This window comes from Loxodonta africana, chromosome 10 (genome assembly GCF_030014295.1).
Source record: "Loxodonta africana isolate mLoxAfr1 chromosome 10, mLoxAfr1.hap2, whole genome shotgun sequence".
NCBI classification, from domain to species: Eukaryota; Metazoa; Chordata; class Mammalia; order Proboscidea; family Elephantidae; genus Loxodonta; species Loxodonta africana.
In genome coordinates this window covers 5,986,496-6,010,008 of record NC_087351.1, presented here as the reverse complement: position 1 = coordinate 6,010,008, position 23,513 = coordinate 5,986,496, and the positions used below count along the sequence as shown (strand labels likewise).

The window sequence follows — 23,513 nt, the reverse complement described above, 5'->3', positions numbered from 1 at the left end:
AACAAATGTCATAAAATTTGTCAGAGTTTTTGATAAGCGGAAGGACTTGTATCAAAATAGCATTGTGTATGTACATAAAAGAAACATTTATTTTAGAGTCAAAAATTCTTATGCAAACGTGGATGGAATAAACTGCCAAAGGAACAGGGCAAAGTGGTAGGGTCAGTTCTGGAAAACGCTAATGTGGCTGTCGCCAGCCCCTTCCCAGCCCTTGGCTTTCTACGTTTTGGCTGATACCTACTTCATGAGTGCCCAGAGCCAGGACAGTGCTCTTGCATGGACACGCATGTATGTGTGCTCAGATGATCACGCAGAGCTTTACTATCAGTCCAGGCACCCGAGGCACCACAGATTCTAAAATCTCTTTTTTTTTTTTTTTTTATTGTGCTGTCGGTGAAGGTTTACAGAGCAAATTAGTTTCCCATACAACAATTTACACACAAATTGTTTTGTGACATACGCTGCGGTACCGCAACGTGACAGCCCTCTCCCCACTACCACACTGAGCTCCTCATTTCCACGTGTTTTCCTGCCTCTTCCTGCCTTCTCATCTTTACTTTTGGGCCCATGTTGCCCCTTTGGTCTCACAGTGACTATTCTAAGGAGCACTTATTGTTTATTTTATAGGCCTGTCTATCATTCAGCTGACAGGTGATCTCCAGGAGTGATTTATTTTATTTTATTGTTGTTTTGAGAAAGTATGCAGAACACACACAAATTCAACAATTTCTACCTGTACAGTTCAGTGACAATGATTACTTTCTTCAAGTCGTATAGCCATTCTCACCCTCCTTTTCTGAGCTGTTCCTCTCCCATTCACATAAACTCACTGTCCTCTAAGTTTCCTAGCTAGTCTTTTGAGTTGCAGTTGTCAATTTGATGCTGTATGAATAGTTCTTAAAAAGAGCACAATGCTCAAGGCAGACATTCTTTAATAGTTAACTACTGTTTGGTTTTAAGAAGACTTCAGGGGATATTTCTGGTTTAAAGTTTGAAGATTATCTCAGGGCAATAGTTTCAGGGGTTCATCCAGCCTCAATAAATCCAGAAACTCTGGATTCCACGACAAACTGTAATTCTGTCCTGCATTTTCTTCTTTTTGATCAGGATTCTTCTATAGAATCTTTGTTTCTAAAGCTCAAAAGAAAAAAAAAAAGGAGAAAGTTATACTTATGAACTTGCTTTTAAAAAACAGTTATTGATTTTTTTATTTCAGACTCTAATGAGTACTGTGAGCTTTCTCCCATAAAAGACCTATATGTACAAACTTTTCCAATCATTTTAAAGGGTCCACAAATGCTACCTCACACCGAAAATCACCTGTGACCTCTTGAGAATCCACAAAACCTGGGTTAAGACTACTGCTTTGAAATGACCTCTCAAATCTCCTGAAATCCCAGCCAGGGCAGACAGAGATGTTACTTTTCTTCACAAAGGTCTTTTCTTTCCCTCAGACTAGCACTAAGAGATTAACTGTAACATTTTGAAGAACAAATAGCACTTGCAGTGCTTTTCTGGAGTTCCAGCCACACCCTCTGGCCTAAAGTGTTGACTTTACAATTGCTGAGGAAAAACAAAACAGTGGAGAGCCTGGAGTGGCGATTCCCACAGGACCTGGGTGCAGGCGCCATCCCAGCGGCCCAGCTGGCTGCACTGCTCCACGCGCTTTTGGAGCTGACTTGCCACAAGACATTCTCAGCTAGCAAACATTCAGCAAATGTCCTCTCTTGGAGGAGTAGGATTTTTAGAGTTTAAATGGCTAAAGAAAAGATTTCTATCCTGGGAGCCTGTGCTAGAAAGAAAGAGTGAGAAACATCCCACAGCACCAACAGTGGCCACTTTGTTTATTGTTTTGCCAAACAAGAAGGAAGAGAAGTGGGCTGATGTAAGAGAATGAGAATGCTGTTGAAGATTTGCTTTGAAGCATATAAAACCCTGCCTACGCCATAAGACCAAAAAAGATATTTTGTCTGTCTTAACAGAGTTCACGCTCACCATTTAAACAAAGCCACCTTTCTTCATCAGCCCTCGGCCACTACAGTACTGAAGTTATCATTTTTCTGCCTCTTTAACCCTTGAACAGTTGAGCTCCTCTGAAAGCAATGTTGTCTAACCCTCCTCTGCCTTTTTTAAGTCTGGAAGGCAAAATCACAATTCAAGAAAAAGTGGACCATTAACTGGGGAGAAAGACTGTGGGACAGATATTTTTCTAGTAGATGTCAAAATGCAGTTCTTCAGTAAGTGGGAAAGCCAGAAAATGTGTAATATGAAACCAGGCATATGGCCCAGTGAAATCATTAAAGGCAACTCTCCCCACTTCCCAACACACGTGCACACACACACACACACACTCATACACTGAAGGGATGCTTTCAGTTTTGTCCAGGCAAATAGAACGGAGAATAAATTTTAATCACAGCAAAAGCCTTTCCAAAATACAACTCAAAAATACCCAGACAAAACAAATCCACCTGCATTTCCCAAGGGACTTTCCCTTACCTTCCATCTCCAGCACAAACGTTTAAAGAAATCAGTTAACAATGTCTGAGGGATGAGTTGTCACCCGAATGTCTCAAATTGCCTTTATGTTGGCGAATGGAGAGGCTCGTGAGTAATTCAGCCTCCACATCAGTGTGGTATTATGTTGTTCCAATTGCCCTAGGAAGCCAGCGCCATTTTTTCGGAGTCTGCCTCCAGGACATCAATGCTCAGTGATCTCTGTGCTCAATTTTGTTCAGCTAGGTGAAATTAAAGACATCCAAGAATTTGTGTAGGCCCTCAGAGAGGCCACTTTAGAAGGTAAGCCTGCCTCTGTGGTGATAAGTGCACAATGAATGCAGTCAGCGTCCACAGACCCGCTGGAAACGGAAAGCTTCAAGCTCCCTTTGTGCTCCTGTTTATCAAGGGACAGCACTCATGCACTCCAGTGGGGTAGACTAGCCCATCAATTATGTCCTTTCATTTCAGAAACAGGCACTTTGGTCCCAGGATGGTCAAATAAAACCTCTCAGTTCTGCCCACAGCATTTACCCCCTTACTGGCTAATTGCACTGCTGTGTGCGCCTAAGTTACCGACATTTAAGATCTGACCCACCCGCTCAGCAGCCCTGGGACATGGGTTGTTCCGACCACTCTGTGATTCTGCCGTTTGCCCGGGACACAACTGTAGGTGCATCAATCGCACTGAAATTAGATGAAAGATCATCCCATCCTGGGTATCACACCTCCCCTGCATGTCTTCCCCAGTGAATGAGGAGGGGGTGCTGCTTTTCTCCTCCCCGCCAGGAGTTCTTGTAATAGAATCTCATACTTCAAAGGGCAAAAGCCTACACCCTAGACTGATGACTCCATGTCTTGTAAGAAGCTCTACCTCATGAAACTACTATTGTCCTGACCTTGGGATAATCTGGGCTTTTCTAAAACAACTGTTTTAGACAAAACATTCAAAATATTATGAAGGCGAGACTCTTGGAGTTAAAGAGAGAAGTGATATGCTAGACAGTGTGGTCACTGGAGAGCCAAAGATCATTATTTTAAAAATGAAAACAGATCCCACTTAATCACACAATTTATTCCCTGAATTTTGCTCAGAATGATGTTGCTCTACTTCCAAAACTCAGGCCTATTTTCAAAGAAGGAAGATGTGGCACTATGTAAAGTATTCAAAACAGTCTGTCATCAAGGTGGCTGTGATACTGACCAAGGCAGCAATTGGTAGGATGAGTGTATGACTTCCACCACTTTTTTTTTTATGTCTTTTGTTATTTTAAAGGCCATTTGGCACATACATTGGCGACTGGTATATTATGGAATTTATTTGGGAAACCCATCTTCTTTTTCACGCGTGTATTTCTGGAGAGAATCACTACACGGCCCAGCTGGCTGAGTCGACCATGCAGAGTATCGGTAGAACAGCTGTGTCTGCACACCTGCCAAAAGTGCACTGACTTAACCATTAATGAAGGTGTGATCCAAATTTAAAGTTTCAAATTCTCAACCTAGGCCTGGAATGGGGCCCCAGCATCTGCAGCTGAACAAGCCTCTCAGGTGACTGAGAAGCCGATCAGTTCATGGACCACAGCTGTTATTAAAACTCCTACTTTGACTCACTGCACAGGCATCTGGCTCTGTTCTCTGTAACTTCAACTAGATGATGGTTGTTTTTAGTGGATGCTAAGGAATTCGGCCACCTTCCTAATGGCTAGTGTAGGAAGGACACACTGCCTGTATATTTGATGATGTTTCATTTTGGACAAAATGTATTTTCAATTTAGTCATGCTAATTTTTTTTTCTTTATATGCTGGAATGGAAACCCTGGAAACCCTAGTGGCGTAGTGGTTAAGAGCTACGGCTGCTAAGCAAAAGGTCGGCAGTTCAAATCCACCAGACACTCCTTGGAATCTCTATGGGCAGTCGTACTGTGTCCTATAGGATCGCTAAGAGTCAGAATCGACTCGATGGCAGTGGGTTTGTGGGTATATGCTGGAATAGATATTTGGTGCAATCCCCTCCTCTCCTCTTTGTGCCCTTCATCCTTGCTTTCTTGTGGAGGAGGGCTTTTTCCAGGGTATCTGGAGGTCCTGAACACCTCTGTTCACATCGTCCTTGCACACAAGTGGTCTGAATGACATGTATCCTCTCTTCCACCTGGCAGCCTGGATACAGACAGGTCTATCTGCTCTGTGAAGTGCGTTCGGGCTCTGGGCAGTAGTTCTCAGCTTTGGCTGCACATTGGGGAATCACTGGGGAACTTTAACAGATACTCAAGACTGGGTCTCATCTCCAAAGATTCCGATTTAATTGGTGCAAGGTGGGGCCTGTGGATTGGGGGTTTTAAAAGTTCCGCCAAGTGATTCCAACGCAGCTAAGCTTCAGAATCACTACAGCAGGCGTCAGCAAACGTTTTCGTAAAGCGCCAGATGGTAAATATTTGCAGCTTTGTGGGCCACAGGGTCTCTGTCACAACTAGTCAACTCCGATGTAGCTTGAAAAGTAGCCATAGACAATATGTAAATACGTGAACGTTACGTTCCAACAACACTTTACTTATAGACACTGAAACTTGAATTTTACATAATTTTCACATGTCATGAAATATTCTTTAGGATTTTTTTCCAACCACTTAAAAATGTCAAAACCATTCTCAGATCACAGGCCATACAAAATGAGGCAACAGCCTGGATTTGGTCTGCAGGCCATGGTTTGCTGAGTTTGCTCAAGAGCAAACCAGAAATGAATGTAAAAAGGCTTTGGTCAGCATGGTACAAAACCTATTAGAATACAATCCCTAATCTTTACAGACGAGTATTATATATACGTATTTTGGACTTGGTCTTGTTCAGTTTCTTGATTGGGTTTTACAACAGATGAGTCTATTAAAAAATGCGTATATTGAAATTTAAATATAAGAATTACAGAACTCCTTATACAAACCACTGTCCCTTCTACCAGGCTCAGTGAGGGAGAGAGCGGGGAAATGAAATTCTGTTTTGTTGTTGTTTTAATGTCAACTAATCTTCATTAGGAAACCCTGGTGGCGTAGTGGTTAAGTGCTACAGCTGCTAACCAAAGGGTCAGCAGTTCGAATCCACCAGGCACTCCTTGGAAACTCTATGGGGCAGCTCTACCCTGTCCTATAGGGTTGCTGTGAGTCAGAATTGACTCAACGGCACTGGGTCTGGTTTTTTTGGAATCTTCATTAGGAGGTCATTGAGGTTTAGTGGTAGAATTCTTGCCTCCCATGCAGGAGACCCGGGTTTGATTCCCAGCCAGTGCATCTCACAGGTCTGTCAGTGTAGACTTACGCGCTGCTATGATGCTGAACAGGTTTCAGCAGACACTCCAGACTAGACAGACAGGAAGAAAGGCCTAGCAACCTACTTCCACAAATCAGCCAATGAAAATTCAATGGCTCGCAATGGTTCAACCTCCATCCAATCAAGGAGATGGTGCAGGACTAGGCAGCAGTGTTTCATTCGTTGTGTATGGATTTGCCATGAGTCTAGGCCAACACTGCAGCTGACGATAACGACCACCTTCATTACGTGACACTATGCACATGACACAATGCACAGTGCTTTTGGGAATACAGAAATACACACACTATTTTTTGATTGCACAGGGAGAAAAGTACAAAATTATAGTAAATCTCAAAAGAGAAAAAGTTGACAGCTTTAATCATGGCTTCCAACCAGTTAGTTCTGGTTTGAACCACTGCTGGGAATTTGCATCTCTAACAAGTTCCCAGGAAGTTATAGATAAAAATCACCTGGGAATCTTGTTAAAATGTATGTTCTGATTCAGTATATCTGGGGTGGAAATGCAGGGAACTTGTTAGAAATGCCGAGTTTCCACAGGGGTTCGAACAGGAACAAACCAGTTTGAAACCCAGGCTTTAATGAATCTAGCACTGCTGTCGCCATGACAACAGGGAATGAAAAGTCTGGTTAAGTAGGCTCTGCAATCAGAGAGCCAGAATTCACAACCTAGCTCTGCCTTTTACCAGCTGTGTGACGGTGTGCCGGCTTATAAAGCTCTCTACGCCTCAGTTCCTTAACAACATAAAGTGGGAATGGTAACAGTGCCTTGAGCAGCGTCTCAGTAAATGCTAGCTTTTATCACTGCCACATCCTTATTACAGTAGTCTACTTTAAGAGCCAGGTCTCACCTTCTCTGTCAATGCCTAATACCCAGCTGAGTATTCTGTGGGTTAAAACTGGGCTGCTACAGATAGTATGTTGTGTCAAATTGTGTCTTTGTGTAAACAGCAATGAATAGTACAAGTTTCTGTGAGGGCAGAACGCATGTATGATCTTCTTTTGATACCCATGGCACCTAGCAGGCTACCTTGGGCATGCTATGTATTCAACAAGCAAATGTTTAGGCATCCCTATGGCACTGAAATAAAGTATGACCCTTGTACCCCTTCAGAACCAAGGCACTCCTCCCCGCAGCTGCTGGGAGCGATGACTGCTAAGGGTTCACAGCTGAGTTCTTTCCTCAGAAATCATCCTCCCCTGAAGGCCGTTCAGGAGATATGCCCCTCCCCAGGGGCACCAGGCATCCAATGACTGGTCCCTATGGGATTTAAAGGCCTGTCCCCCTTGCCTCAATCAGGAGGACTCTGAAGGGTCATCCAGCTCCAGAACCGCGTGTGGGATGTGCCGAGGCCTTTGCTGAGCCTGCATACCCCTTCACCCTCTCCATCTGCCCAGCCCTGCTTCCCTCAGTACGGATCTCCAGAGCATTCCCAATAAACCCACACTAAACTCTCCATCTCAGCGTCTGTCTCCAGATCCAGCCTAAAACCTGCCAGAGTAATGCCACCTCATACGTACATACACGTGTAACTACATTATGTCTTCCATTTTTAAGAATCCGTGCCAGTGAAAACAATCATTTTCAAGAAATTGATCCTAAGTAGTTTGGATACTCTGGATTAAAAGGGCCCACCTTCTAATTGTTCAAATATACGCGAAGATACACATTTTTTCTAGAGTAAGTGCAGCTCTCGGGAGCTACGCCTCAGTCACGTTTAATCAAAGAGATCAGATGCTTCTCTGCTCTCCGAAGCAGAACACCAACAGGAAACACAACAAGTCGGTCCCACAGGTGGAGCAATGCACCAATCGGCCTGCATCTCCTTTGGCCACAGAGATCTCTTTTTATCAAAGAAAGGACTCTCAAGCTGAGGTTAGTATTTAATGAATTTTGGGTGCCTCCTGTCTAACTCACTGTTGCCAAAGGAAACTACATCATTAATTTTTCTACTATTTAGGACTTAGCAGAATTAAAATTTGCTGCTGTAGTATCCCCTAGGTTTTCCCCCTTTTTAAGGAGGGCAGGCGGGAGGGCAGGGGGGAGGGCAGGGGGGAGGGCAGGGGGGAGGGCAGGCGGGAGGGCAGGCGGGAGGGCAGGGGGGAGGGCAGGGGGGAGGGCAGGCGGGAGGGCGGGAATCCCCCAGATGCTTTTTGGGATTTTTCTGGGGAACCATCTGTTCAAAACTAAGGATATGATCCATGGTCCAACTGGGGAGCTTTGTTTTGAAATCATTGGATAGGCTTCCCTTATACCTGTAGTTCTCAAAGTCTGGTACCTGGACCAGCAGCACCTGGGAACTTGTTGGAGATGCAATGCCTGAATTAAAAACTCAAGGAGCAGGGCCTAAAATTCAATATTTTAATAAATCCTCCAGATGATTCTCTTGTTTGATAAGTTTGAGAACGACTGCCTCATGCGGTCCTTTTTTTTCCCCTTAGTCAAGATCAGAAAAGTATCCTGACTTTGCAGATTCATGACCATCTTTAACAAGTGCCTTCCAGACAGAACCTACGAATGTGAAATTTGGCATCCTGAACCCTGGCCAATTTCCAACCTGAAGAGTGAGTACTTTCTTATTCTGTTATTTCTGGCTTTCAACATTTTCCTAAAATTGGTTCCTTAAAACTTTCTCACTAGGAACACTTGATTGAGGCATAATGCTGAAGACTCAGGCAGACCTGGCTTCTGGGTCCACCACTTACCAACTTGTCAGGTGATCTTGGTGAATTCTTTAATTTCTCTAAGTTGCAGTTTTCTCATGGGTAAAATGGGATTAATAATATCGATTTCATAAATGTTAACTTTTGTGATGATGACAATGTTGATGATAGTAGCCACTCATTAGTAATAGTAAACTGCTCTGTAGACTGCCTGCTAATAGTTGGAAATCACGTTTGATTTCTCCCAACTAGTGAGAGGTTGAAGTTCAGCCAGTTGCATGTGGGCTGAGAAATCGTGCTCTTATGTGAATTGATGCCTTGGAGCCAAAGACTCTCTGAACCAAACTGAGTCTCTTCAGCTAATTTCTTGTCATTCTCTGTTCAACAAGGTATGTGGATGGCCCCCACAAGCCAGACACTCTGCCAAAGATCCAGGGACCTGACCGTAATTGTCTAAAAGCTACTCATTCTGGAATTTGGTCTAGATCAGGATGCCAGGTGTCTTGTTTGTGAATTCTCTAGGTCTTGTCTACTTGTCTCTGGATATCAGCAGTGCCCGTGGAACCTTCAAGACCTCCAGCATCATCTCAAGATCTGTGGTTGTCTTAGTCATCTATTGCTGCTGTAATAGAAATACCACAAGTGGATGGCTTTAACAAAGAGAAATTTATTTTCTCACAGTCTAGTAGGCTACAAGTCCAAATTCAGGGCATCAGCTCCAGGGGTAGGCTTTCTCTCTTGGTCAGCTCTGGAGGAAGGTCTTTGTCGTCCATCTTCCCTTGGTCTGGGAGCATCCCAGCGCAGGAACCTCAGGTCCAAAGGATGCGCTCTGCTCCCTGCACTGCTTTCTTGGTGGTATGAGGTTCCCCTTTGTCTCTGCTCACTTCTTCCTTTTATAGCTCAAGAGATTGCTTCAAGACACAATCCAATCTTGTAGATTGAGTCCTGCCTCTCTAACACAACTGCCACCCATCCTCCCTCATTAACATCATAGAGGCAGGATTTACAACATATAGGAAAATCCCACAATATCGGAATCATGGCCCAGCCAAATTGATACACACATTTTTGGGGAGACATAATTCAATCCATGACAGTGGTCTAGGCCTAAGAAACCTTGAAACCTCTCAATTAATAACTATCTAGTGATCCAACTATGTCCCAGGCACTGGGGCTCTGAAACCTGCCAGGCCCATGGACTAGGCTTCCAGGGGAACCTTAAAGGCCAAAGGTAGAGAATGATGGTGCCCTTTGGAATAAGACCTTAGGGAGGCCCATAACTTCCAGGCCAGACACACTCTGAACTTTCTCAGGAAGCCCCCCTGCAACTACAGCACTGGTGCTTCCAGGAACAACGGTTCAAAAGGCCCATTCTACTTGCTTTGTCAAATGATTCAGACTAGAAGCTGGCCACGGTGATTCTTAAAATCAAAATGACAAATCCAGTGTCTTGCTCCTGGAGAACATTTGCAGAGTCTAATTGAGAATGCTTGGGGCACCATAAATGCTCAGTACTGACTTCTAAAGGAAACCAAATAAGTGCTACAGAAAGGAGGTACTAAAATGCATTCTCATTTGGCTCTGCATGGTAAGGAAGGCCTGGCAGTACTCACTGGAGAAAGCTACTTCATTCAGCAGTCACAGCTAAAAATACTGGAGTCTCCCCCAGATGCACAGAGCTTTTTAAGCTCTGAATTAACTTTTTTTTCTTGCAAACACTTGAGGCTATACCCCACCATCCACATTTAAACATGGACAGATATTTAATTATTCTCACTTAAGTCAGTGAATGTGTGTGTCACCTGTTTAAGGGTGTGTATGTGTGTATGTAATAATATTTGCACATCTGTGAATTTCTATAGATTCACATGGATAAATTAGCAGGCTCTGCTTTTAGCTACAACATATTTTTAGAAACCACTTTGTAAAGTGGGTCATATTTTCCATGGAGAAGATGCTATAACTGGGAGTTTCATTCCTGTCCAAAGACTCTTCAGCAAATAAAATACAGGTACTGTAAACAGTTTGTCATGGAGAGAAAAATACGCCCATTTTATAAATAAAAAAAAAAAAATTTTTTTTTTTTAATTTCTATAAATATCTAGAAGACTAAAACAGTGCCCTAAGTCCTTTAAAGAGGCATGAATACAGTACTTACACATGGAAACTAAGACAGACTGGGAAGAAGGACCTAGCAATCTACTTCTGAAAAAACTGCCAAGTGAAAACCTTATGGCTATAGCAGCATAACACTGATGTAGTTCCAAAAGATAATCCCCTCAGGTTGGAAGGCACTCAAAATACAACGGGGAAAGAGCTGTCTCCTCAAAGTACAGTTGACCTTAACAACACAGATGGAGTAAAGCTTTTGGGACCTTCATTTGCTGATGTGGCAAGACTCAAAATGAGAAGAAATGGCGGTAAACATCCACTAATAATTAGAATGTACAAAGTATGAATCAAGGAAAATTGGAAGTTGTCAAAAATGAAATGGAACTCTTGAAAATGGATACTGTAGGCACTAGTGAGCTGAAATGCACTGGTATTGGCCATCTGGAATCAAACAATCATACAGTCTACTATGTCAGGAATGACCAATTGAAAAGGAACAACATCACATTCATTGTCAAAAAGAACATCTCAAGATCTGTTGTGAAACACAACACTGTCACTGACAGGATAAAATCCATACACCTACAAAGAAGACCAGTTAATACAGGTATAATTCAAAAATACATACCAATCACCAATGCCAAAGATGAGGAAATTGAAGATATTTGCCAAATTCTGCAGTCTGAAACTGATTAAACGTGCAGTCAAGACGCATTGATAATTACTGGAGATTAGAATGTGAAAGTTGGAAACAAAGGAGGATAAGCAGTTGGAAAATATGGCCTTGGTGACAGAAACAATGCGGGAGATCACATGATAGAATTGTGAAAGACTAACAACTTCTTCACTGCAAATACTTTTCAACAACATAAATGGCAAATATGCATGTAGACTTCGCTGGATGGAATACACAGGAATCCAAATTGACCACATCTGTGGAAAGAGATGACAGAAAATCTCGATGTCATCAGTCAAAAAAAGGCCAGGGGCCAATTGTGGAACAGGCCATCAATTGCTCATATACAAGTTTAAGTTGAAACCAAAGAAAATTAGAACAAGTCCACAAGAGCCAAGTACGACCTTGAGTATATCCCACCTGAATTTAGAGACCAACTCAAGAATAGATTTGATACATTGAACACTAATGACTGAAGACCAAATGAGTTGTGGAATGACATCAAGGACATCATACTTGAAGAAAGCAAGAGGTCATTCAAAAGACAGCCAAAGTACAACCTTAAGTATAACCCCCTGAATTTAGAGACCATCTGTCTTAGTCATCTAGTGCTGCTGTAACAGAAATACCACAAGTGGATGGCTTTAACAAAGAGAAATTTATTCTCTCACAGCCTAGTAGGCTACAAGTCCGAATTCAGGGCGTCCACTCCAGGGGAAGGCTTTCTCTCTCTCTCAGCTCTGGAGGAAGGTCCTTCTCATCAATCTTCCCCTGGACTAGAAGTTTCTCCACGCAGGAATCCCAGGTCCAAAGGACACGCTCTGCTCCCAGCACTGCTTTCTTGGTGGTTTAAGGTCCCCATGACTCTCTGCTTGCTTCTTTTATATCTCAAAAAAGATTGGCTTAAGACATTATCTAATCTTGTAGATTGTTTCTTACCTCATTAACATAGCTGCTGCCTATCCCACCTCATTAATATCATAGAGGTAGGATTTACAACACATAAGAAAATCATATCAGATGACAAAATAGTGGACAACCACACAATGCTAGGAATCATGGCCTAGCCAAATTGATACACATATTTTTTGGGGACACAATTCAATCTATGACACCATCTCAAGAATAGATCTGACGCATTGAATACTAATGACCAAACGCCAGACAAGTTGTGGGATGACATCGAGGACATTGTACATGAAGAAAACAAAAGGTCATTAAAAAGACAGAAAAGAAAAAAAAGGCCAAAAAGGATGTCGGAAGAGACTGTGAAACTTGCTCTTGAACGTAGAGCAGCTAAAGCAAAATAAGAAACGATAAAGAGCTAGACAAAAGATTTCAAAGGACATCTCAAGAAGACAAAGTATTAAAATGACATGTGCCAAGACCTGGAGTTAGAAACCCAAAAGGGAACAAAACACTCAGCATTTCTCAAGCTGAAAGAACTGAAAAAAAAAAATTCAAGCCTCAAGTTGTAATTCTGAAGGATTCTATGGGCAAAAAACTGAATGACACAGGAAGCCTCAAAAAAAGATGGAAGGAATACACAGAGTCACTCTACCAAAAAGAACTGGTCAGCATTCAACCATTTCAGGAAGTTAGAATATGATCAAAGAACCAATGGCACTGAAGGAAGAAGTCCGAGCTGCACTGAAGGCACTGACTGGTGAAAAACAATGCTCCAGGAATTGACAGAATACCAATTGAGATGTTTCAACAAACAGATGCAACATTCATTTACACCAAGAAATTTGGAAAACAGCTACCTGGTCAAGTGACTGGAGGAGATCCGTATTTGTGCCTATTCCAAAAAAAGGTGATCCAACTGGATGCAGAAAATATTAAACAATATCCTTAATAACACACTCAAGTAAAATCACACTGAAGATAATTCAAAAATAGTTACAGTAGTACATCGACAGGGAACTGCCAGAAATTCAAATCAGATTCAGAGGAGAACATGGAACCATGGGTATCATTGCTGATGTCAGATGGATCCTGGCTCAAAGCAGAGAATATCAGAAGGATGTTTACCTGTGTTTTATTGGCTATGCAAAGGCATTCAACTGTGTGGATCACAACAGATTATAGATAACATTGTGAAGAATGGGAATTCCAGAACACTTAATTGTGCTCATGAGGAACCTGTACATAGATCAAGAGGCAGTTGTTTGGACAGAACAAGGGGATACTGAGTGGTTTAAAATCAGGAAAGGTGTGTGTCAGGGTTGCATCCTTTCACCATACTTATTCAATCTGTATGTGAGCAAATAATCAGATAAGCTGGACTACATTAAGAAGAAAGTGCCATCAGGATTGTAGGAAGACTCATTAACAACCTGCGTTATGCAAATGGCACAACCTTACTTGCTGAAAGTGAAAAGGACTTGAAACACTTACTGATGAAGATCAAAGACCACAGCCTTCAGTATGGATTACACCTCAACATAAAGAAAACAAAAATCCTCATAAGTGGACCAATAAGCAACATCATGATAAACAGAGGAAAGATCGAAGTTATCAAGGGTTTCATTTTACTTGGATCCACAACCATCACCCATGCAAACAGCAGTCAAATCAAACAATGTATTGCATTGGACAAATCTGCTGCAAAAGATCTCTTTAAAATGTTCAAAAACAGAGATGTCACCTTGAGGGCTAAGGTGTACCTGGCCATGTTATTTTCAATCGCCTCATATGAAATGGAAAGCTGGACAATGAATAAAGTAGGCCAAAGAAGAATTGCTGCCTTTAAATTATGGTGTTGGCGAAAAATATGGAAGAATGAACAAATATGTCTTGGAAGAAATACAGCCAAGAATGTTTCATCTCACGTACTTGGGACATGTTATTAGGAAGGACCAGTCCCCTGGACAATGACATCATGCTTGGTAAAATAGAGGGTCAGTGAAAAAGAGGAAGGCCCTCTATGAGATGGATTGACACAGTGGCTGCAACAGTGGGTTCAAACATAGGAACTGTTGTGAGGATGGCGCAGGATTTCTTGTACACAGGACCGCTACGAGTTGGAAATGACTCGCGGTACCTAACAACGACACACATGGAGTCCCAAAATCTCTTGAAATGTTCAACCACCACATAAAAAACAGTGCTACTGAATTATTAACTAGGGTATTAATTATTAATACACTAGCTATAATAACAAGACATTTGCTTAACAATTTTGGAAATCTTAGGTTTTAGTGAAGCATTTTGGAAATAGTCTCAATCTTACTTTAAAAAAAAAAGTCAAAAGAAATTTGATCTAACGTCTTCTTTTCCTTTTGTAGTAGAAATCTATTTTTTATTACGTCTACTACCTCCATTTTACAAACCTCTTTCTCCTCTTCCTCTTCCTCCTCCTCCTCTCCCTTCTCCTTTTTCCTCCTACCCCCTTTCCTTACAATGTGTGATTCACATGGCAACTAACACATTGCCACAATGCTGCTCTGTCCTGGCCAAAGACGGCTGGTCCAGGGGTAGGCCCCAATCACAATCCTCCCTGGACATTTGGTGTCTGGAACTGACAAAGCCGAGCTGGGGGAGCCTCAGTACTGACACGTTCACGAGAGCAGAGAGGAAGTGTCCCTGCGCTCCTGCTGCTGCGGCCTCAGGAGTGGCTGACTCCTGTCCTGTTGGTTTGACTCTTCATACCTCTTCAGCTTCCATGAAGTACCTCAATATCCTTTCCATAAATTCCCCTTTTTGCTTAAGCTAGGCATAGTCAGTTCCTATTACTTAACATCAAAAGGACTGTCAATACATAAACCTATGAAGAATTAATACACTTAAAATGATTTCTTCTACCTCACACTCAGGTAAGAGCAATCACTGCTCACACTTCAGGAACTAGAAAGTGTGCACAATGACAAAAAGGCACTCCAAATGAACGTGCTCTGTATAATCCCAGTTTAGTTTTTAAACATATGATTAGAAATACCATATACCAAACTGTTACTATTTGTTATTTCCAGTGATTTGTCTGTTTTTTTCTTTTGTTTTTCCCCACTTCCTACTTCCACAATAAGCCAGATTTACTTCTTATAATTAAAAAAAACTATATATAGTGGACTATTTCAAGCATTAGATGTCCCACAGAGGACTGACGTTAGTGATGATGGTGATCATGCTGTGGTGTTCTCCCGCTGAAAAGTGATGTTTAAAGTATGGCTTGCACCTGCCTTTAGTCCCTTAACTGTCTCCCGCTGCCTTGGTCTACTCAAAACTACAACTTTCTTAGTTTCAAACCAAAGTAGTGGCACTAGGAAGATTAAGTGTGCTACAGAAAGGGCCTGAGCTAAGAGTTCACGGATTTGAGCCCCAGCAAAATAGCTGGGCAGTTTGGGGCCTGTCATTTACTTTTTAATCAACTTTCCCTGCTCTAACGGGGAATTTTAGTAAGCCCTTAACAGGGTGATTGTGTGGTTCATAGAGAACACGGATGCAGAAGCTCGGTTCAGTGCAAGACAAACCTTCACTGCTGTTAGCCGCTCCTTTTCCTCTTGCCGGGCTGTAGCCCTCTGTGTTGACGTGGCTTGCCAGAAGAGCAGAAGAGGCCACCACGCACTCCTTACCCAATCTCTTTTGCTCCAGGACCTGCTAGAAACTCCAGCCCTCACTTAGTTTTCCTTTACTGGCTTCATAGCCTTTCCTACAAAATAAAATTAATCCATGCAACACTGAATAGCCAAACATGTAACTCATCTACTAATTGTATTTCTTCATTCATCCAAACAAATATCAACTGTACACCTGCTGTGTGAAACACATTGTGTTAATGACTGAGGAAAAACACGCAGTTGACTTTCATACCCTTATACCCCATCAGGCTATTAGAACCCTTCCTAATTGACTGGAAACGATTTCTTTTTTAAATTACTAGAAATTTGAAGACATAAAAAGGAATTAAATTGGGGCCTCGTGGTGCAGTGGTTAATAGCTTGGCTGCTAACCAAACGGTCAGCAGTTTGAATCCAGCAGCCACTCCCTGGAAACCCTATGGGGCAGTGCTATGAGTCAGAATCAACCGGACAGCAATGGGTATTTAATACCAAATCTCTGACAAGTGAGGTCTCAGTCTTAAATAGGTTGTGAAGAACAGACGGCGCAGAGACACCTGTAACTGAAGTTGTCACTGTCACACACACACAACACAGGTGCATCTCGGCAGGCTTCCTCGACGTCTAGGCACATGTGAGAAGAAATGCTTCCACTTCGGGCAGTGCTGGCCTAGGAGATACCAAAGTCAGATGTTGTATTGTAGCTAGTTCTAACCAGGGGATAAGGGTGTGAACCTCGGCCCTGGGACACAGGCCCTTCCCGGACCTAACTGAATGCTCTTTCCTGATCAATGAACAGTAAAACCGCCTTAACCGTGTACACTTCACCCTAACCAGGGTGCTCCCCTGTAAATCTTTAGCGCGGCCAGCATGAACTAGAACTTAAGAACTGACTGTTTTCTCCTTCGTCTACTCAATGCTCCTCCCCTGCCTCGCGAGTTCATAGACTAGGCCTTTTACCCCACTCTGGTGGTCTTTATTTTATTCTTTTATATATGCCTGGTGGGCTGCATCCTCCTTCTAACTCCCTGGTCTAGTCACAAGTCATCACAGAGTCCACAGACTGTTCAATTATCCCAGGTTTTATGCAGCAATACACGCATTTATTCAGGCATAACCCTAACCCCTCCTATTCCTACCGTCCGGGGGAAATCAGACAGACGCCAGCCTGTTTTCCAACAGGTAACTTAATGTGTTACCGAACATTCGGATATTTCAGCTCTGCTTTTCCTGCTAATGTGTGCATTTCTTAGAAACCACAGGCAATATTTTTACCAGTCTTTTATGTACACGTTCCACTACATCTGTGTCTTGGATCTGCTTTGCATCTGGTGGTGGCTACATACACATATAATCACAGATCAGAAGTTTGCATTTCTCTCCAAAGAACTGCCTTCAACCCTTTGGTGACCCAATTAATTTCAGCTTTGAATTTTTTGTTGAGACCACGCGTTTTCATTAATGAAAACATGCTGAATCATTGAGTGTCTGGATTTTTGCTAGGTAGTATAGATTTTTTTCTTGCCGCCTCCCACAAGCCTACCTTAAGTGTTTAGTGGTACATATGAAGTACCACTAATTACTCCCCAGCTCCCACCCGGGCCTACTGGTACATACATGTAACATAAAAATTTTCAGAATTTCTATTTTTCCTGCCAAAAATTCATACCTCATACAGGTACCCTGTAAAAACTATGATTTGCAGTACACACCCATTTCTTCGGTTTCGAACAGTCATAAAGGCCCTTGCCTTGAGGCAGCACACTCTGTCAGTGATATAGCAGCTTCCCAGTAAACCCCAGAGGCTGAAAAAGTTCATGGTCACTGTGTGTACCACCGGCATAGAAGGGTTCACATCCTACTGAAGCCTAAGAATCAACATTTCAAGCTAGTGAATTAAATTTACAGAATCACTGCTCAAGAGCAATAACATTACAAACAGGAAATTAGTCCAATTACAATATCCTCTCAATTATGCTGTTTCCTTGTTGCTTTACCCAGAACCGAATCACCTGAACATCCTGCTTACTGTCTAGAGCAGCAGTTAAAAACGACGACAGTGTTCAGAGCCCGATCCCCCCTTCCCCCACCCAGAAATGGGATGGTGCCGATAAGTAAACTACAACATGGAGGCCCTTATGATCAGCTAGAGAAGAGAGAAGTGGCCCCCTGTTCTCTACCGGCTCCCCATTTTCCATCATAGACCCCACGGTGGCAAGCGCAGGAAAGAGCAAAAGCCACCGTCAGCACTGGGAGATCTGTGCTGGGCGCTTGCTCTTACCCTGGCTGATTTGATTACCAAATATGAGTTACAGATGTAAGGCAATAAGTACTGAAGAGGGCAGAGGAGTGCTCAGATAATGCCCTGCAGAGGTCCCTCTGTCAGATGGTGTGCTCTGGGTAAGTTATATACCTCTGAGGTAAGTTATTTCCCACGGGACAGTGATGAACTAGATGCCCCTCTACAATTTCCTTAGGGCTCAAAATGTGAAATTCTGCTTTTCCAGGTTGAAAGCCAGGCCCTGTGCCACCAGCTCTTCTTCCCAGGACACTTCTCGTTTCCATTCCTACTTTGGTGCCTGGGGCTTGCTCCTATCTAGACACGAAGAAGGAAGCATTCTTGGTAGGACAGAGAAGATTTTCCTCTTCCTTTTATGAGATGGATGCTTATTCAAGAGAGGGAAATCAGGCTCTAGGTTCTGTTGACCTGGTTTCTTTTTTCTGAGTTTGCTGACTGAGATTAAATGGGGTTTTTAACTTACTTCCTTAGTTTTATTTTTAAAATCACGATGAGAACATTTTTATAAGAAAGAGCAAAGGGCTACTTCACCCTTAGCATGATTTTCACTTTGCCCCTTTCTACATTTCCTTTGGATACTGTTTTCTAGACATTTTCAAGATTACTGTGGCTATGAGTCCTAATGATCTTGTTTCTTCTCACTATCAGGAAAGACCTCCTCCTTTGCCATTTTGCATGCACACACTATTACTAAAATTGAGATCTGGTCCGGAATCAGTCAAGGGGATAAATGCCTGGGTGAGAATTCATGGGGGAACAACTGCAGATGCCTTCCGAAGGGCTCCCTCAGGAGCTAAGTCTGGAGCTCAGGCCGGTCAAGTGGAGAAGTGTGAACAGAGCTCTGAAGTGGGTATAGTCCACTGAAATACTGAAAAAAGAAGCCATCTCTTGTCTTTTTCTCTGCTCTCTTTTCAGTACATTCCATGTTCTAGGTCCTCTGGATTCAGCCTCAGGCAGTTCTGAGTCCTTTGGAAGAAAGGTCCTTCGTAAAGCCAAGAGCTCCCATCCGCCTTTCTCCTCTATTTCCAACGCCGACCTTCCTGGTGCATCGTTAACATGGCTCTTCTACTACCAGGAGTTTCATGGTGCTGTTTCCCTATGACCTGCAACACTGTGTTAACTAGTACAGGGATGGTGAGAAGTTTACTACCTCTAGACTAAAGCAGGAAACCCTGGTGGCATAGTGGTTAAGTGCTATGACTGGTAACCAAAGGGTCAGCAGTTCGAATCCACCAGGTGCTCCTTGGAAACTCTATGGGGCAGTTCTGCTCTGTCCTATAGGGTCGCTATGACTCGGAATCGACTCGACGGCACTGGGTTTGGTTTTTGGTTACACTAAAGCATTAGCTTCCAATTGTTTGCATCTGTAGTGGCAATTAGTTACACTGACCAGAATTCACACCTAATTTACCTTATGCTTGATAGTAAATGTCTGAAGGTAGCATCCAAGGCTACATCTGTGGTAACACAAAAATTTCCTTTAACCCGTTGCCGCTGAGTCGATTCCAACTCATAGTGACCTATAGGGCAGAGAAGAAATGCCCCATAAAGCTTCCAAAGAGCACCTGGCAGATTCAAACTGCCGACACTTTGGTTAGCAGCCGTAGCACTTAGCCACTACACCACCAGGGTTTCCAGGTCTTCCTTTAGGAATCCTAATTGGTCTGTGTTGAAAAGTTCTTCCTGGACTAAATAGAACTCTGAGGTAAATGAAGAAATTGTAAACATATAAACAAACATTTAAATTGAAAATTTTGAAGCCTGATTCAACAATATGTTTTAATGACAACTGGTAATAAAGCGACTTGCATAGTAGTTGAACATCAAAGATACATAGAAGGAAGAAAGGAGAAGGCAAAATAAAAGAGAAGGAAACCCAATCCAAACCCACTGCCATGGAGTTGATTCCGACTCACAGAGACCCTGTAGGACAGAGTAGAACTGCCCTGTAGAGTTCCCAAGGAGCGCCTGGTGGATTTGAACTGCCGACCTTTTGGTTAGCAGCCGTAGCACTTACCCACTATGCCACCAGGATTTCCAAAAGGGAAGGAGGAAGAGTGAATATTTGGGAAGTCAGGTTGGAAACAGAGGTTGTAGGGTTCGTAAACTATTGTCTTATCCTGGTCACATGAGAATAAGTGAAACTGTCTGCTCGGGGCAGCACCACTCGGAAGACTTTGAGGGACACGCTTTATTGAATGTGCCAACCTCATGATAAGGTCAGAATGAGTCTAAGGAAAAGATCCCGGACTGAAATAAAATGTTCCCATTAAATAAACCTATGGGGAAAAATCTATTGTTCTGCTCCAACACCTAAGCTTATATCTGCTTTCCAGTCGTTCCCTAAGAACTACAGTCGTGAAGAAGAATTGTAAAGATCACCTTCACTTTCAGCAGTATGTGCGTACCTGAGAAAAAAATGTAGAAACAGATTTATTTCATAATGAATATTACTTGAAATACCAGCAAGGAATTCACTACTTGAAGGAACCCAGTGGTGAATTCTGCGATGATAATTTTTCCGTCCAGTAAATTTACATTTTTGCTAATTCCTTAAAGTGGGATATTTTTATATCTCCTCTCTTATCTTCTATTTAATCTTTCTTTGTGAGTTTTCTCCTTGTCCCTTCTGGTCTGAGAGGCCCAGGTCTGCTGCTGAGCCCAGGAAGCTAAAAGACACAGCATTTCAAACTCTACAAGCCCCAAGGCAGGGGTTCGGGAAACAGGGAAGGGGTAGCCTGGAAAATATGATTTAGAAGACTGATGTCTGGCCCTGGTTTACGGAGGTCAATCTCACTGCTTTCAAACCACACCACAGATAAGGTCCCTAGGCTGCTGGTGGCTGGAGTGTCTGTCTTTAAATTGGATTGCCTGGCATCATGGGCCATCTTTAACCTTGATATTTTCATTCAGTGGGGCTCTCCCTCTCTTGAGTTGGGACCCACTGAATGGAAGTGCTTCCCGCTCCTAGCAAACTACTGGCATAGGTTTTGAGCAGGGCTTCAAACCGTTTCAAACTGGTTCAGTCATGACCAAAAAAGCAAAACTGGAACAGACCTGAATTTTCACAATTTGGGTGCTCCAGAACAGGAAAAATTATGAGTCGAAGCCCTGAAATGGGAGCCTTGGAAGAGATATAGTGAGCCCTTTCAAGGAACCTGATGTGTGAGATTCAATTATTGCCAGAACTGTGAAGCGTAACACACATTCAAAGTGGCGCAGTCATCCACCATCTTTGAGTCGGGTACTTTTGTTTCTGGCTCTGCTCAAAATTTCAGGCAAGAGATTTGGTTACTATGCAATGTGCAAATTGCCCTTGTTTTCTAAGAGGGAGATTAGGTTTCTAGCAGGGCTTCAACCTATAATTTTTCTTGTTCTGGTTACCCTTCTGGTTCACCAAAATTTAAAAAAATTTTGGTCTCTTCCAGTTTTGCTTCCTCAACCATTACAGAACTAGAAAGAACCAGTTCGAAGCCCTGGCTTTGAGACTTAGTGTTGATGCTGTGGACTGATGATGTCCACAGCCACCTTCCGTCTACCTTCAGCTCTCTTCTCCCAGATATTCCCGTGGCTAGACTCTTCACTTTATTTGGGTCTTAAACGACTTTTCCTCAGAGAGGCTTTCTCCAACCATCAAATCCAAAAAAATGACCAACCCCAAGCTTCCATAAACCTTCCCAGAACACAATCTGCCATGCCTGAATCACATACAGACACATCTACAAGGAGTAATGTCCAGATACGTGTCAGACACCTTAACTTTGACCTGAATGTTAGTCATAAACTGAATACTCATGGCAGAGAAAAGAAAAGTCAGACTTTTACTATTTGCTAAACAATAGGAAAAATGTAGACTTACAAGTTTATGAAGATTTAAACAAAAAAGAGATGCATGGTTCTGAGGGAAGAGTAACAACTAGTAGAGTTCCTCTGCAGGGCAATCTAGCAATACACATCAAAGGCCTTAAAAATGTTTCTATTGTTTGACTTCATGATTCCAATTCTAGGACTTGTCCTATGGAAATAATCAAGAGATACAGACAGAATGTTCACCACAACGTTATTTATAATAATAAAAAATAGCAGAATATCTTGCAGCCATTAAAAATGTTTTAGAGTATTTCGCAGCAGGAAAATGCCCAAGATGGGAAAAGGGATCAAAAAACAGTATTTAATAGCATTTAGGTTTTCTTTAACAGTCTTTATAAACTTGTGTATAGAAAAAGAGATCAGAAAGATATTCCAAACATGAAATAGTAATAGACATTATTTCCAAGTACAATTATGAATGATTGTAGCCGTCTCCAAATACTGAAAGTGTAGTCAGATGGAACGATGCATTTATTCAATAAATATCCATTAAGCACTTTCACGTGCCAGGGACTGAGGCAGGCACTAAGAATATTAAGAAACAGGATCAGATTCCATCTGTTTGGCTCTAGAGAGAAGGATCAGAAAGATGAGGATCAACGAGGAGATGTTTGGAACGACAGATTTCGACACATCATAAGGAAGACAGCCTAAATCAACATTTCCTAAAGCACATTTCATGGAAACCCAGGGACACATGGATGTTCCTCTATGTTACATGTAAAAGAATTCTGGACCAAATACACTTAGGAAATCTTGAGTTAAACAATGTTAGATTTTATTAGACTACAACACAGCACTTCTTAGACTCTTTAATATATTGTATACCACAGCTCTCCTAAAGAGCGATACGGTTCCTTTACTCAAAACTTTTGGACTGTAGGATGCCATATTCCAGGTCTAGAATTGCAGGGGATGAGCATTAGTAAAAGTTACCCTAGCCTCATAATGAGAATATTCGCCTTTGGGACCAAAACCAAAAACCTGTTGCCGCTGAGTCAATTCTGATTCATAGCTACTCTATAGCACAGAACTGCCCCATAGGGTTTCCAGGGAGGGGCCGGTGGATTTGAGCTGCTGACATTTGGGTTAGCAGCTGAGCTCTTAACCACTGTGCCACTAGGGCTCCACCTTTGGGACAGGTGGCCCGAAGTAATAGATTCAGATGAGCATGGTGGGCATGGTGAGACACATCTTGGGACCACATAAAACAAATGGCCCACATCTTTGTTCCGAATCATTCGTATCAACCCAGTCCTCTCACATCATCCCCCTTGCCTCACAGTTTTCCCAGTTGCCAGTCTTAGCACTCTTCTTTCTCTCATTCCTCTCTTGCCTTGAACTTAGCCTTAATGAATGTCTTGTATTTCTACTTCTGACTTGAGCTGTGTGTCAATGATTCTGGTTCTTCCCCTAATTTGCCCGGGGACACCCTGGGAAAAGCTTCTCCTGGTTCAACTCTTGTATCCTCTCACCTTACCTAGAGGGGTAAGCGGGTTCTTATCCAGGCAGACAA

General features: G+C 42.5%; 1 protein-coding gene across 1 annotated transcript in view; it reads right to left on the bottom strand.

Moving 5' to 3' along the window:
* SHC4 (SHC adaptor protein 4) overlaps positions 1-23,513 on the bottom strand; it is a 247,411-nt gene that overhangs the window by 172,884 nt on the left and 51,014 nt on the right. The window lies entirely within an intron of this gene.